Source organism: Bemisia tabaci, chromosome 2 (assembly GCF_918797505.1).
Source record: "Bemisia tabaci chromosome 2, PGI_BMITA_v3".
Lineage (NCBI taxonomy): Eukaryota > Metazoa > Arthropoda > Insecta > Hemiptera > Aleyrodidae > Bemisia > Bemisia tabaci.
Window position 1 is genome coordinate 50,251,992 of NC_092794.1, and position 15,773 is coordinate 50,267,764.

The following is a 15,773-nucleotide window of genomic DNA, read 5'->3' on the forward strand; positions in this document are numbered from 1 at the left end:
TGAGCTATTGCCAAATTTCATTTTTTACATGAAAATTGTTGTGCGGATTTTTGTGAAAATTTCAGTGAAATGTCAAGGTACGAACAAAATTACTTTCTATTTTCAAAGGAATCCGCTCGAAAGTTCTCTTGAAAAAAATTAAATTGCCCAGTTTTTGGCAATAGTTGATGTGGCTTCCTCTCTGCTAAACTCGGTCCATTTACTCTAATTAATGTCTAATCTCTAATCTTGTCTGTCTCTAATCTTCTAAAAAAATAATGTCCATCTTTTTTTATTATTAAAAAATGAATTCATTTAGGGATATCTCATGAAGCTTTGTCCAAAGTTACTAATTAAAACGTTAAAATTGACAACCGAGTCCGCTGAGGAAACCCAGGCACCGCCAAATTGAAGCGTGTCGCTTTTAGCAATATACACCCCTACTCTTGCACCCAATTTTCTCCGGCGTCTAATTAATAAAATTAAGTTTCAGGCAGGCTTTGGGTATAAAATTGCACCGATTTCCTAAGTCTAACAACGAGGATACTTTCTGACTCATTATACGAGGCAGAACTTAATTTTCATCGCTGCACTGCTTGTGCCGTCGCGTCGTATCGTGGCTGTATATGCGTTTGCCTACCCCCGAGGCGCACCTCGTCAGCGCTCCGTTATATATTTTCTTTTTCTTTTTCTTTTTCTTTTTCTTTTTCTTTTTCTTTTTCTTTTTCTTTTTCTTTTTCTTTTTCTTTTTCTTTTTCTTTTTCTTTTTCTTTTTCTTTTTCTTTTTCTTTTTCTTTTCTTTTTCTTTTTCTTTTTCTTTTCCTTTTCTTTTTCTTTTTCTTTTTCTTTTCCTTTTCCTTTTTCTTTTTCTTTTCCTTTTCCTTTTTCTTTTTATTTTTCTTTTCCTTTTTCTTCTTCTTTTTCTTTTCCTTTTCCTTTTTCTTTTTCAACCGAAGGAGAAAGTAAAGTGTTGCAACTCTCAACCGTTGCTCTAACTTCTCCATGCCTCAAGGGTAATTCTAAAGAGTTGGCAACACTTATAGTCTTTCTCCATTTTGTCGCTGCTCTGACTGAAAGGTGTATCTCTGTTTCCACATGTGCCCCGAAAAGCATAAATTTATACGGAGAACCGAGCTAAGCGGGCCGATTTTTGAAATTGATAGAAAAAGCAATAGACAAATAGGACATAGGGAGTATGGAGCGATCCTTTTGGTTGCAACTGGTGGCTCTTATAGACTGAGGGAGAAAATGATGGACTAACTGTTGGGTCTCTTGTCGGTTGCCGTTAGTTAGTCTATTACCTATCTCATTTGTCCATTGCAACCACCCGCTCCTATCGATAGGATCCCACCATATCCCTCTTGCCTTCTTTGTCTATAGATTTGTCCATCCATTTCAATAATCAATTGTTATAGACCAAAGGGTTACATCGTTGCTCTAAGTGCGAAACCACGTATCTCCATTGCGGTGATTTAAAATCTCCGCTTCTAATTTTTTCGGTGTCGATCGGTTCACGTCGATCGATTCACGTTTTTATTTATCGTTCGATTCATGCCGATCGAATGAATCCCCTTTCGTTTTGCATGCAGACTCCTTTGCCAAATCTTTTTTATAACTGAACAATTCGCCTTCTGTGGCGTCTGCAGCAATTGTTGTTACGAATGTGTTATGCGTGCGGACTTTAGCTCAATACATACTTGACTCTTCGAAGGCGTTTTACGTGCGCAAGAAGCGCAATCTGTTGGAGAACGCCGAAGTAGGGATTGAGCGATTCATTCAATCTTACTTCTGTTATTCTCCAACAGGATGCTACTTTCGTACATATGACGCCTTTAAAGAGTCAAGTATGTACCTAATGAGCTAAAATCAGCACGCACAACATATCGTAACAACATTCGCTGTGGACGCAGCTGAAGGCGAACTGAAAACAACCGTATAATACACGTTGGAAAACATTTTAGCTCTTTTTTATGGATGAGCTTGAGACAGTAGTTTCTTATTGCAAAATTTGGTCCATCTCCATAACCTCGCCTGAGAGCTTGCCCCTTCTCGTGCCGGTATCGAGGCTCCTCTCTGAAAAATTTTTAAGAGCAGCCCAAGACAATGATAACAGTGGAAAAACAAGGATTAAAAAACGGGAAACAAGGCTAAAAACACAAATGATGAAACCCGAGACGTTTCGACTCAAAACTGAGTCATTTTCAGTCGGAAACAATAAAAATTTAAAAGAAAAAACGATAAAAAACCTGAGCCCTACATGGTGGCTAATTTTTATTGTTTCCGACTGAAAATGACTCAGTTTTGAGTCGAAACGTCTCGGGTTTCATCATTTGTGTTTTTAGCCTTGTTTCCCGTTTTTTAATCCTTGTTTTTCCACTGTCCTCTCTGAAAAACAGATCTATTAGGAGGGGGTAGATGATACTATTTCAAAATCTGGGGGGACATATGTGTGAATGCCCCGTCGGGGCCTCCCGCGAATTCTTATTTTGATCCGGCAATGAGGCTGCGGGCTCAAATTCTGTCCAGCGAGCGAGGCGGGGTGCGTTAGAGCGCGGCGAACTGTTTTGACAGTGTCTGTCTGCGGGGCTTTTCAAGAATCATCAAAATACCTGAATTTGATATCCCACGCTTCACAAATTTATTATAAATAACTCCCCCTGGAGCAGACCCCTCTCCGCCGCCCCCTCCCGCCCGCGTCCTGATGAGAGCGCCGGAAAACGCTGTCAAAAGAAAGTTTCGCTTTGGATGTGGTTCGCGCTCAAGAAAGGTTTCGGCGACGGGAGGTGTTCGGCTGGTAAATTACGCCCGCAACTCCAAACGCCAAGACTCCACGTTATCTTTTATGGCGGCTCAGTTCCCTCCTGGAAGATTCGATGATTTTCCTGGAGCCCGAAAAGCATTTCGCTACAGAAAAGCTGCGCTTTAAAGCTGAAAGTAGTCATTATCTTTTTGTTAGCTCGCTAAAATCGTCGACACTAGTAGTAGGTTTTAGTTTTCTCCGCGCAAATTTACCTCAATAAAATGAACGTCATCAACGTTTTTATGGTGATGAGCGCATAGACGGATTCGGACATTTCTAACGGGAGAGGGCGAAATTTTTCGAAATTTCAAAGCATATGACACGCCGTTTGACTCAATTTTGTCAAGAAAAATTACCAATTACAAGCGTCTCACCTACTTCTTTCCGCCGTTCCTTCTTCATTATTTTTTCTTTTTCTTCCTCCTTTTTTACGGGCGAGCGAAGGGCATTCGCCCCCTACGCCCTCCCTTCCCATGGATCCGCCTATGGATGATCGATGAATGATTGATGATCAGTCGGAATCAGTCTAATTACACTAGACGTTAACTAACTTCAAGGGGTATCGAAAACTTTTTAGTGTACACACTTTCACTTGCAAACACGAAGTGTTCCCTATGTCCTACAGCGTCCAGCCCACTCAAGGCGGATAAAGAATGGTGGTCGCATTTCGTACCCTCTGGACGTCACACGGTATCGGGAACATCGGGTACATGGGCCGGCCGAGGCCGGGGGAGTCGGCTCAACCTCGAATTGCATGGCAAAAGTCGTACCCTCCTGACGTCACAGTGCTTCAAGATGGCAGCCAAAATCGAAATGCGATCACCATTCTTTATCCGCCTTGCAGCCCACTTACAAACTGGGGCTCTCAAACTGGCACCAATTCATCTATTTCTCAGCCATTTCTGCACGGAATTCCTTGAAAATTTAAAGATCTGATCTGTGATGTATCTCGATCACACATCGATTACCTTCAAAGATCGTCGGGCCGACGATCTCTGAAAGGCCACAATCAACAGTTCCATCAATGAGCCTCTTTGAAGCCCCTAGTTTGAAGGTGGGCTGGACGCTTATTACACGGCGCGGTCGGCTTCATTTTGGAGCAAAAATTTTCGCGGTCGAGGTAATTCTGACATAAAATTTCGCGTGGTCGAAGTGACTATAACAAAGCAAAAAAATAGTGTAATTCCCTCGGAAAATACACTAATAAACACAATCTAGGTGATATGATTAGAGCAGTAGCGCAGCTGCTGCTGTGGTGATTTACATAAAAAGCAGTGTGCAAGCAGGAGTCTGTAAATTTCTATCAAAATTAAAGCACTTGCAGAGTTTTAACACAATGGATGGACTTGTAATAATTTTAATCAACTAGTGATTGCCGCAAATTCGAATTATCACGAGCAATGTAAGCCGTATGCGCGCGCACCACTTACAGCGCCTTCAACATCGTTGACATACTTCAAACTCTACACAGTCATACATTGGTTGCGATGTGCAAATTGCCTATACCGCGCCTGCCGGAGAGTAAACCGTCCTGATCCGCGGAGGGGCGATCGAGCATTTTCTTTCTCTTCTTTCTCTTTTTTTCCCCGTATGATCGGTGATAAAAGTACATGTATATGCATGGTGTATAATGTACATGTATATGCATTGTGTACATGTGCTTGTTAATATTTTGCCAAGGAGTTATTTTCCGACCCTATCGTTGCATGAGTCGCTTCCTACATGGAAGAGAATCCTCTTGAAGAGAAAACATAGGAACGTCCTTGCGCATACAATTTTAAGACAGAATGTCGTCCCCTCTAATGGCCGCTTAAGTTGAGTAGAAATTTTGCTTGTTTGAACGGCATTTTTGCACTGCTCTCCTCGTCATATTCATCAGGAAACAGATTTCCACGAAGCCTAAGATGGCTGAGCCAATCAAAAAGAGATCTTACAGCGTCCGCACTCTCTGTAGGGTGGCATTTCGGGTGGGAGGAGTTGGGGGACAACCGATAAGTTAGTAAGGTACACGAGCAGGTCTCGCACGCGGCGGTGAACAGTGCATCGAGGTATTGGAAGAGGTTGGAAACAGGGCCGGATTAAGGGGGTGGCCACACGGGCCGCGGCCCATGGCGGCAAATCTATAGAGGGCGGCAAATTTTGCAATTTTTTTAAATGTAGGTATAAAAAAAATTCGGATTAAGAAAAAAAATTACAAACGAGAAAAGGCGACAAAATCTCTATTCTTCTGAGTGTATAGTAGGTAATTTCTACTTTTGTCGTCTTCCAGTGATACAAGAGACAGCACCTTTAATTAGTCGAGTTAAGAAAGAAACCAAACACGCAATTTGGCCTGGAACGGCGCGACTTACCTAGAGAGAAATGATGACGAGGACTTGAGATGAAAAGGAGAAGTCCTCAGCGCGGCGATCGGCATGTAACACATATTAGCGCCTACAAGACTGCACGAATACTTCACGAATTGCATCAAACACAGTGCGGTCATTGCGGACAGCGTGAAACGGTTAGCGCCTACAAGAATGCATGAATACCTCACGCATTGCGGCAAACGCAGTGCGATCAGCGTCAAACGCATAGCGCCTACAAGACAGTCGGAATACTTCACGCATTGCGTCAAACACAGTGCTGTCTGCGAGGCGCGGCAGCGGAGGTTAAAATCATTAATCCACATTTATGTTTGTTCTTTCATAATTTTTTCGTTCATTTCTTATGAATGGAAGGCCTTGTCCACACAGAGATAGGTTTACGAAACTTAACTTTCGCGCGAAGTCCCGTGAACTTTTGCTAGTAGTGTTGACAGGGCTTTCCCAAAAAATGTGTTCAACACCAGTAATCGCGTCTTATGCACCCGACCCCCGCTGGCACGTTCATTTGATGGTTTTCATTGATGTTTCAAAACGAATTATAAGGGGGCGGCAAAATACTAGCTGCCCATGGGCGGCAAGTAGGTAAATCCGGCCCTGGTTGGAAAACTTCAAAGGAGGGGTATTGATTAGATAGCTAAGGGTCATTTTTTGGCCCATACTTAACTCTGCGATTTTACGCTAAAATCGGCCTTCACAGTCAGTTTTAAGCCCATATTACATCTGAGAAGAAACAGAAAATGACCAAGTCCTGATGCATTTCTTAAACATAGAATTTCGTTGAGGAAATGTCGGTCTCCTGAGGTGTGGTGGCTGTAGCGCTTGCTCTATGATCGAGAGATCCTGGGTTCGATTCCCAGTCAGGTGATCCAAATTCGATGGTCTCTAACAACGGTCATCTGGGGCTGGCTTAGTTAGGGATGGGGGGGGGGGAGATGGGACTTTAGAGACGGTAAAAGCGCAAGACTATCCCTCGTGGGATCTTTGAAGTGAAAAAGAAAGAAAAGAACAAATCGTTAAGTTGGTGAAATTCAGGATGGGCCCCAAAACGGGCCGGCATCGATATCTCCAGATGTTCATTCCGTCAAATTTTGAATTTTTGAGGGTGCTCCTTCAAAATCCATGGGATTCGAGACCTCCACGTTTTGTGATGGAATTAAATACGTTCAAAGTTTCCAAATTTGGACCCAATTCTTCCACCGACTCGTTTCACTGCTCGGCGCACATGGGAGCGAGTCTTTAAGAGAAATTGGACAAAATCTTGAAACTTTGAAAGTTCATATTTTCGAAAATATGAAACTAAAACGTTTAAGAGTCACGCCATTGATTTTGTCGTAATTTTTTTTTCAGACACCGTGAAAATTGAATTTGTGACGAAATAAACATACAAATTTGAAACTAGAGCTAAAAATTTCATCCCCGACTTCTACTATCAGTTCGTTCCACCGTGCGGCGGGGGTGGAGGGTCGAGTCGCGTACTCGCATCGCAGGGTGTCCGCAAAATCCCTCGTGAACATGTCCGCGGCACCACTCGTTCGTGCGGACACTTGGCCCGCCCCTCCCGTCTCCGCCCCGCCCCGCCCGCCGAATCTCGACATCAAAAAACACACGACACACGTGCATTCGTGAGCGCGACGCGGAGCAAGGTATATTCACGAGGCCCGTCGGCGTCGCTATGCTCTCGATTCCGGAGGGGCGGGGGTTGGGGGGCGGGGGGAGGGGAGGCTCATTAACGTTTTTAAGCTCGAGAGTCAACGCGCTAGCCCCGGGCGGCTCCCTTATTTGTGATCTGCGGCTCCAAAGCTACACCGGAGAGCAGCGCTCCGGGCCGGCGGCGGTTCTGCGCGACGAGGGTTGCGCCCTCTGTTGCCACTGTCGACCGGAAAGTTGGGGGGTGCGACGCCGCTTCGAAATCAGCCCGTCTTTCCCTTCCGGCATCACAACTTGAATTTTTACTTTCTCGCTCCCCTTAACACTGAAAAAAAAATCTCGGTGTATTTACTAAGAAAAGGGTAAAATGACCAGGAATTCAGGGTTCTATTTGATACCAGTTTTTTCTTGGTAAAATTACCATTTATGGAATTGGTAATTTTACCAAGAAATCTCGGTAAAATTATTGAACTTTCTCGGTAATTTTACTGGACCTTGGTAAAAACGCCAATATTTTTTATCGACTGTTGTAGAATTACCGAGATAAAATGGCAAAGTTACCGGGAATTGATTACCAATAAAAGTGGTATTCTTACCTGGAAAAAACAGTAAAAATACCGGTTTTTAGGTAAGCTTACCAGTCTGTCTTGGTAAAATTACCAATAATTGGTAAAAAAAAGTGAGATGGTAAAGGTACCAACGTACCTTGGTAAAAACGCCGAGAATTTTTTTTCAGTGAATAATCAATGCGCAAATCTGATGGCAGATATGTGTCCCCTCGAAACTCGCCTTCAATTTTCCCGCATAGGCAACAAACCTACCTAGGAGTGCGAATAGTTAGTTACCTATTTGAACGGCAAACATTCACGGAAAAAATTAAATTGCTGATTTAACAATTCAATTGCTGAAAAAGTGACCGTAACGTTTCGATGTAGATTTCACAACAAGAAAATGCTACTTTAACCATCCCCGTGGTTAAATTGGCTTACAATAGTGGTTAAAGTAGCATTTTTTTGTTGTGAAATCCACGTTGAAATATGCTTTTTTTTAGCAATTGAATTGTTAAATTAGCAATTTAATTTTTTCCGTGTTCGTCTCAGTCGTAGTCGCTGGTTTAGCTTTTATAGAACCAATAGGCAATAGGCAATACGTAATCCTATTGGCAAATAAGAAACCTACCTGGGAACGCGAAGAATTATCGATGGCAAGAGCATGAATTTACATACTTCCACAGCTTTGACTGAGGACAGGTGTAAGGTCTTTAACTCTTCTCAGAAACATCTGATGGAATTCAATTTTTGTGAACTTCAAAACCTTCATTTCTCATTTCTGCATGATCTTGGGCCCCTTCAAGAAAAACCTATCTTGTTTCCTCTCATATAACCCCTTCGTACTTAGGTACAGCTTCGTTTCCTCTCGATCTAGTTTTGTATAAGATCCTTTTTGCAGAATGTTATCACATGCACCTTATTCTGCACAAGAGGTTCAAATCTACGATGATATGGGGGGAAAAGGTGGAAAATCAAGAAGAACGCCGCCAAATGCACAACTCTGAGAATTAAAGTCAGACAACAGCAAGAAGGAATCAAAAGATAAGTGAGAGATTTAGAGGCAATGCTGTCACATTGTGGAGTGGCTGAGCGTATTTTGTCGAGTCGACAACTCAGGTCTATTGGGCCCCCCTGGTAAAAATTGGCGATAGGAGCTGCGTTTCAAAATACCATAGGAGTTCTTACAGCCGACTGAAGATGGCTATTGAAAATCATATAGCTGACTGTAGAAAGCGGAGCAAATCATATAGCCGGGATATACGAAGCAATAAAAAAGTATACAGTCGGGCTGTAGTTCCTATCGCCGGGCTTTACACTTTATCGCCATTGGCTATAAGAGGCTATAAGAAATTGTGTAGAAATTCATGTCCTTTGGAAATCATTAAGTTTGATACGGAACTACCTTGATATTTACAAAACACATTATATTTTCCTTTAAAACATATTTTTTTTTTCATAAATTAAAATGAGAATAGTCCATACAGAGTGAGCAAACATTTCAAAATCATGAGTTGAAAAACGCTGACTCCGCGAGATTAAATATTAGAGCCTAACACAAAGCGGAGCGGCGACGCACTGGCGCCTACAAACCTAACAGGGATACTTCACGCATTGCGCAATGCGTGTAGTATCCCTGTTGGGTTTGTAGGCGCCAATGCGCGTTTCGCGCTGGCTGCCCGTCCGCCGCACCGCAGCGTACCACGGCGCTTGAAGCAACTATTTCACACCAGAAGTATTGCATAGTATCATACGAAATTGAAGGCGCTCCAACATATTAAGAATGACAAGCATCCTTCAAAAGTACGGAGCTTTCCTCGCAAAATAAATCAAGATACTACGGCACAAAAAGAGAGCGGTAGTCCAAAAACTAACTAAGTCCTAGTATCCGTAATTAGTAACGTTTAGCATAAACTTTATCGTCTGGCTGTTGCTTAATCGCCATCGGCTATAAAAGGCTATAAGAAATTGTACAGCCGGCTACAGAAGCTATTGGGAATTTTACAGCCGGCTTCACGTCTATAGTATTTTGGAACACACATTCTACTGCCAATTTTTACCAGGGCCATCCCAACTGAAATTTCTTAAGCTTACGATTTTTCGCTCATTAAGGTTTTATGGTATATTTTCGCCATATTTTATGGTAAGTATTAAGTATCAGTCATTTTCGGTCTCTTTTCGGGTTTAATACTGGCCTGAACATGGGTCTGGTTGCCGATTTTGGCGAAAAATGCGAATATTTTGGCATTCGACCGCCAACTCGCAAATTTTTACCAAAAACCGGCAACCTGATCTATGTTTCAGCCAGTTTTAGACCTTAAAAGAGACCGAAAATTACCAAATCATACTGAATTCCGTAAAACAGAGACAATCAATGAGCAAAACATCGTATAATTGAGCGATTCCAGGGTGGGCCCTAAAACGGCTCTTTTCAGTATTCCTTCTTTACCTAAACGGCATAGAAGTCTTTTTCTTTCCTTTTTTTCTTCCTTGAGAGGCATACGAGTAATCATTTTGTTTACGATTTGCAGAATACAGATCAAAAGTCCCTTTCTTCAACTTTACGAAGCCACTTCCACTTTTGCGTAAAGATGCATATGATATGAAGAGATTTAAATATATAATTTAAGCAATTAATTTAATTACGACATCATTCCTTACGGGTATGCATCGGCGAAGCAGTCTGGAGCTACTTTCATGCAGGTGCTGACCGTCCGTAGGCATGGCCAGAGGAGAAATAGGTAATTAATATAACCCACCTAGAATCAGTGTATATTTACATCGAGTGAACTTTACTGGCTTGCTAAGAATAAACGTCGTGTGAACATTCAAACGCTGTCATATGTACTCTAATTAATATTAACCTTCTTAAAAAAAAATTCCCAATTATTTTTATTCGAAATTTTAAGAGAATTTTACCCACACTTAAATAAAGTGTGCCCCAAAAAAATTCAAGAAAACATTATTTGTAACTTCTCTCAGGATAAAACTTTTCCAAGGTATATTTTAATAATTGTGCGGTATACCCTGGCAAGGTGAAAATCTGGAAGGGATGAAAATATGAAGAAAAATACCAACGGGTTTCCCAGTAGATTCGTATTTAATTGAAAAATATGACAACGTCTGAAGGTTCAGACTGCATTTTTTCTTAGTATGGTCGAGTTGCTCTCGGATGGGATGTAACAACTATTGTTGCACCAAACATCTTAACTCCACGAGAGATATTATGCTGTATACGTGCTTTTCCGATCATAGTGAGGGAATGACGTCACTTTGGGCTGATCATTCGATCGGAGTCCATTTTCTGGGCAGGGCATTTCGGAACGATACCCAGACTCCCGTGTCACAGAAAAGAGTAGTAAGTGCATTCTGGGATGAGACTTTTGAAACATACTACAGAGAGGAACCAAGGCACATCAGCTACTGCCAAATTTAACTGGACAATTGCATGTTTTACGAAAGAACGTTCGTGCGGATTTCTTTGACAATTTTAAGGAATTTGCTTTGTACTGCGGAGAAAATTCACTGAAATTTGCAAGAAAATCCGTACAACCGTTTCCATGTAAAAAAATTAAATTGCCCAATTAAATTTTGGCAATAGCTGATGTGGTCAGGTTGCATTCTGTTCAACGCGGTTCAAATGTACTTAGGTCTTTCTTCCGTAACACAGATCCGGCACGGCAGTGGAGGTGAAGGTCAGGGTGGCATTAAACTTAAGAAAGAGATGAAAGATTGGAAATTTCAGTGAAATATCTCATGAAATTTCACGAGGCTGTGAAATATTTCATATTTTCCAGGGGCTAGAGTATGCAACCCACAATCAAACATACAAAAATAGAAGAACGTCACAATTTCCACACTTTGCGAAACATGAAAAGGAACCGGTATTTGTCAACCCTGGTAAAAATTGGCAGTAGAATCTGTGTTCCAAAATACCGTACACCTACAACCGGCTGTAAGATTTCCAATAGCTTCTATAGCCGGCTACACAATTTCTTATAGCCTTTTATAGCCGATGGCGATTAAGCAACAGCCAGGCGATAAAGTGTATGCTAAACGTTACTAATTACGGATGCTAGGACTTGGTGAGTTTTTGGACCACTTCTCTCTTTTTGGGCCGTAGTATCTTGATTTATTTTGCGAGGAAAGCTCCATACTTTTGATGGATGTCAATGATGTCATTCCGGATGATACTGTGCAATACCTCTGGTGTGAAATAGTTGCTTCAAGCGCCGTGGCACGCTGCTGCGCGGCAGGCGGCCAGCCAGCGCGAAACGCGCATTGGCGCCTACAAACCTAACAGGGATACTTCACGCGTTGCGCAATGCGTGAAGTATCCCTGTTAGGTTTGTAGGCGCCAGTGCGTCGCCGCTCCGCTTTGTGTTAGGCTCTAATATTTAATGTGGCGGAGTCAGCATTATTCAACTCATGATTTTGAAATGCTTGCACATCCTGTATGGAATTCTCTCATTTTAATTGATGAAATAAAATATGTATTAAAGGAAAATATAATGTGTGTTTTGTAAATATGAAGGTGGTTCCGTATTCAACTTAATGATTTCCAAAGCACACGAATTTCTACACAATTTCTTATAGCCTTTTATAATCGATGGCGAAGAAGCAACAGCCAGGCGATAAAGTGTATAGCCCGGCGATAGGAACTATAGCCCGGCTGCATAATTTTTTATCGCTTCGTATAGCCCGGCCGTATGATTTTCACCGCATTCTACAGCCAGCTATAAGAATTCTTATGGTATTTTGAAACGCAGCTCTCATCGCCAATTTTTACCAGGGAATATCTTGCGTAAATTTCTTAAATTTCCTGAAATATTTCAGGTGAAATTTCAAAATTTTATTTTTCTTGAAATTTTGCCACCCTGGGTGCAGGACAACCGCGAAGCAATTGCACGGGCGGAAAGTCTCGCCTCGTCGCCCGGGGGAAGGGAAGAAGGGATGGGGTTGGGGTTGGGGTGGAAGGCGAGAAAAGTGTCAAGTAGAAAAAGTTGGGAGAGGATCATGAATTCGCCGAGCCTAGCCGCGGGCCGATAGCTACCTTACTAAGGAAGAATGCCGTATGAACATTCGAGAGTTGCCAAATTTCTCACAATGAAGCTCGTATTTTTGACGCCATTCATGATATTCTTCCTTGAAATTTTCAGAGATTTTAAGTTGAATTGCATACAAAATTGTCTGAAAATTTTAGAATAAAAGATTCATATTGTTTCTCCAGTATATTCGGTTTTTATCGAAGGAGACTTGGCAACGTTTGAAGGCTCATACGGCGTTCTTTCTTGGCACAGCAGAGCTAAAGTCGAAGCACTGAACACCAAGGACCGGGGTATAGAGCAGAGCAAGAGCACAGACACCATCCACACCGTAGACCCTCTCCTGTACCGTTGTGCCGCCCCAAAAGGCAACGTGCTAAGGAAGAATGTCGTATGAACCTCCATGCGTTGCCGAATTTCTTTCGGTAAAATAACAATTTTCTGGGAAACTTGTGAAAATTTTCCACCAAATTTCTCAAGGAATTTTCTTCGCAATGTGATCTAAAGTATCAGAAAATTTTACAATATGCCTTCACAAACCTGCACACGGGAATACGTATGCCCCCTGACGAATATATCGATGCATCTATTTGAACGTCTAAGTAAGCATGTGGTATCATTCACTTTTTAAGGCGCTTCTGGTGTTCAAAACTTGCGTAACTCGGTGATCGGTGAGATACCTGCTACCTCTGAGGCTGGTTTGTTACACTGCTTCTGCATTATGAGTCGTGTTGTCATATCACCGTTAAGAGTAGTAACAAACAAATTCTTCAACTATCGAGTTTCCCTCAAACTTCATGGATGTAATTTGAATGAACTGAATGGTTCCGCTAAAACAGCGAAATCAATATTATTTGTTCTAATGAAGGTCATGAAAGAGCCTTATGTTCACACCATCCCAGCAGTATCTCATCCTGTCGTGTATAAATCGGCACCTTTCTCTGCCAGCTGCTAACCCTAAACATTTTTTGCCATTAACATAATCTCGCAAGTATGCAGAAGCACCTAGCGCATTGCACATGTTGCTGCCTTTCCTATCATGGAACATTGTGAGTCCCCTTTTTATTGTCACGGATAAATATCATCGATGACTCCTAATTACAATTTCTGAATCTATGCGCATGTCTTTTGGATAGTTACAATAGAAAATTGAGGGCTCTCATGTGAGGATGTAAATGCTTCAATCTTGGGTAAAACTGAGCAGGAGATCGATTTTACTCAGCTATTAAAGGAAAATCTGAATCTGAACTTCTTTTTTTTTATCAGTATAAATAAATGACTAAATAAATAATCCTGAATTAGAGGAGATGCTACGTTTTGATTCGTGAGACCAGGACCGTAATTGGGATTTTAGGGCCCATAGGCGCAGTCTGTGGGGCAGTAGTAGTGAACTTACCCAGAAGAGGGGGGTCCAAGGGGCCTCCCTCGATAAAATTTGAAATTTTAACCCCTCCATCTTGCAATTGTAGGCGTTTTATGACACACTCTCGGGGGAAAAATAGGGTAGAAGGCTACTTTAAGACTTAGGTGTAGGTAGATACTATGGTCAAACTAACACGGGAAAAATAGCTCCAAACACTGTATGTAAAATGGTGCCAACTAAAGGCAGTAAGCTAGACCCTGAGGCGATAGTAGCACTACTGCCATTAGTTAGCGCGGTTTTATCTTTAGAGCTCAGCGCTAAGGTTTTTCGCGTGAATAAAATTAAAAAGTTTAAAAAAAAGACGGCGAAACAAAAATCATGGTAAATCTACACCTGCGATAGGCCCCAATTTTACGAAGACTGGAAAACTTTTTACTAAAATTTTCCGCTTTAACGCCGTTCGGGTCATTCCGACCAACATAGCCAGCGGCGAAGGAACGTCGACAAATACATCTAGAAGCGTTTTACCTTTAGTGTTAGAGCTCAGCGCTAAGTCGTTTTCCCCGTGAATAAAATTAAAGAGTTGAAAAATTAGAGGACGAAAAAAATTTTTTCAGGGAAATCCACCCATGCGATAGGCCCAAATTTTACGAGGACTGGAAAACTCGTTACTAGAATTTTCCGCTCCAACACCGTTCGGGCCATTCCGCACAACATAGCCAGCGGCGATGGAACGTCGACGAATAAATCTAGGAGTTGATGAATCCGATCAAAATCCTGGCGAAGCGCCCGCGAGTGCGAGACCATATGGTCCGCCACTTTCGTTAACGGCCGTCATCCAACAGAGCGACCGGCGAAAGAGTTATCCTCGAGCGTCCGATTTGCCCATACTTCGTCCGAGCAGCACTCCATCCTCCATCCCCGATGAAGTTGTGAGCCGAGTGAGATTGACAGCCAGATCGCCGAAAAGAGTGATGAGGTTCATGCGTATGTTTATGAGGCAGGGATCAACAAGTCGATTGTCGAATCGATATCGAATAACCTACATCGATACATTGTATTGCTGAGATGGGGATTTATCGATTGAGGTCGATTCGACAATCGACCCGGAGGACGGGGACGGAGAGCGGAAGTCGGGATCGTCGGCGGGCCTTAATAAATCGGGCGGACAGATAGCGTGGCGATGCGTCGCACGTCGAGTATCAAGTTTCGCGGCTGAGCTGATTGTGAGCTTAAAGCGAGACTAGTTCTCAAAGCTTCCCGCGATGCCAAATTAGAGTACGTTTTTGAGGAGATTATGGACCTGAAATGTAAAATGACATCAGGACACAGACGGTTCGAGAATAGAGCACCTATATAGAGAGGATACGGACGACGGACGGGTCGGTAATGGGTCAGTTACGCTGCTTACAGAATCAAAACACGTTGTAGATTAGCCGGATATTATTAATATTAAGATCTATCCAAATCACAACTTTCTACGTGCAATATTAACCAAGATGTCACGTTTTGAAAAATTAAGTCTATGACGTCATCCACCGCGGAAGCGACAGCTTTCGTTTAGTCAGTAAGACAAGCGCATTAGCAACGTGAAACTCGGATGAAAGCAAGGTGGGAGAAACCAAGGGTGTCACTACCGCGGCGGATGACGTCATAAACCGAATTTTTCATGGCGCAATATCTCGGTATTGGACGTAGAAATTTGCTATTTGGATGGATCTAATTACTTTTAGCTGCCCTAAGAGAGGCATCAAAACACGATTCTGTGACCAGCGCAACTGACCCATTCTGAGGTTAGGTAATGGAACTTCTAGGCAGAGACAAGCGACCCTCCACCGGCCTCTTGGCGACAGCTACAAACTTTTACTTTCGGGGATACAACACTTCTTTATGGAAAATAATGGGAGAGCAACACTGCAACAGTCACCATGATGAGCTCCGGGTGGCCTAGTTAGCCATAGAGTTTGACAAACTTTGCGGTATGTTTGCAAAACAAGGAACCCAACACGTTGCTCAACATCCCCC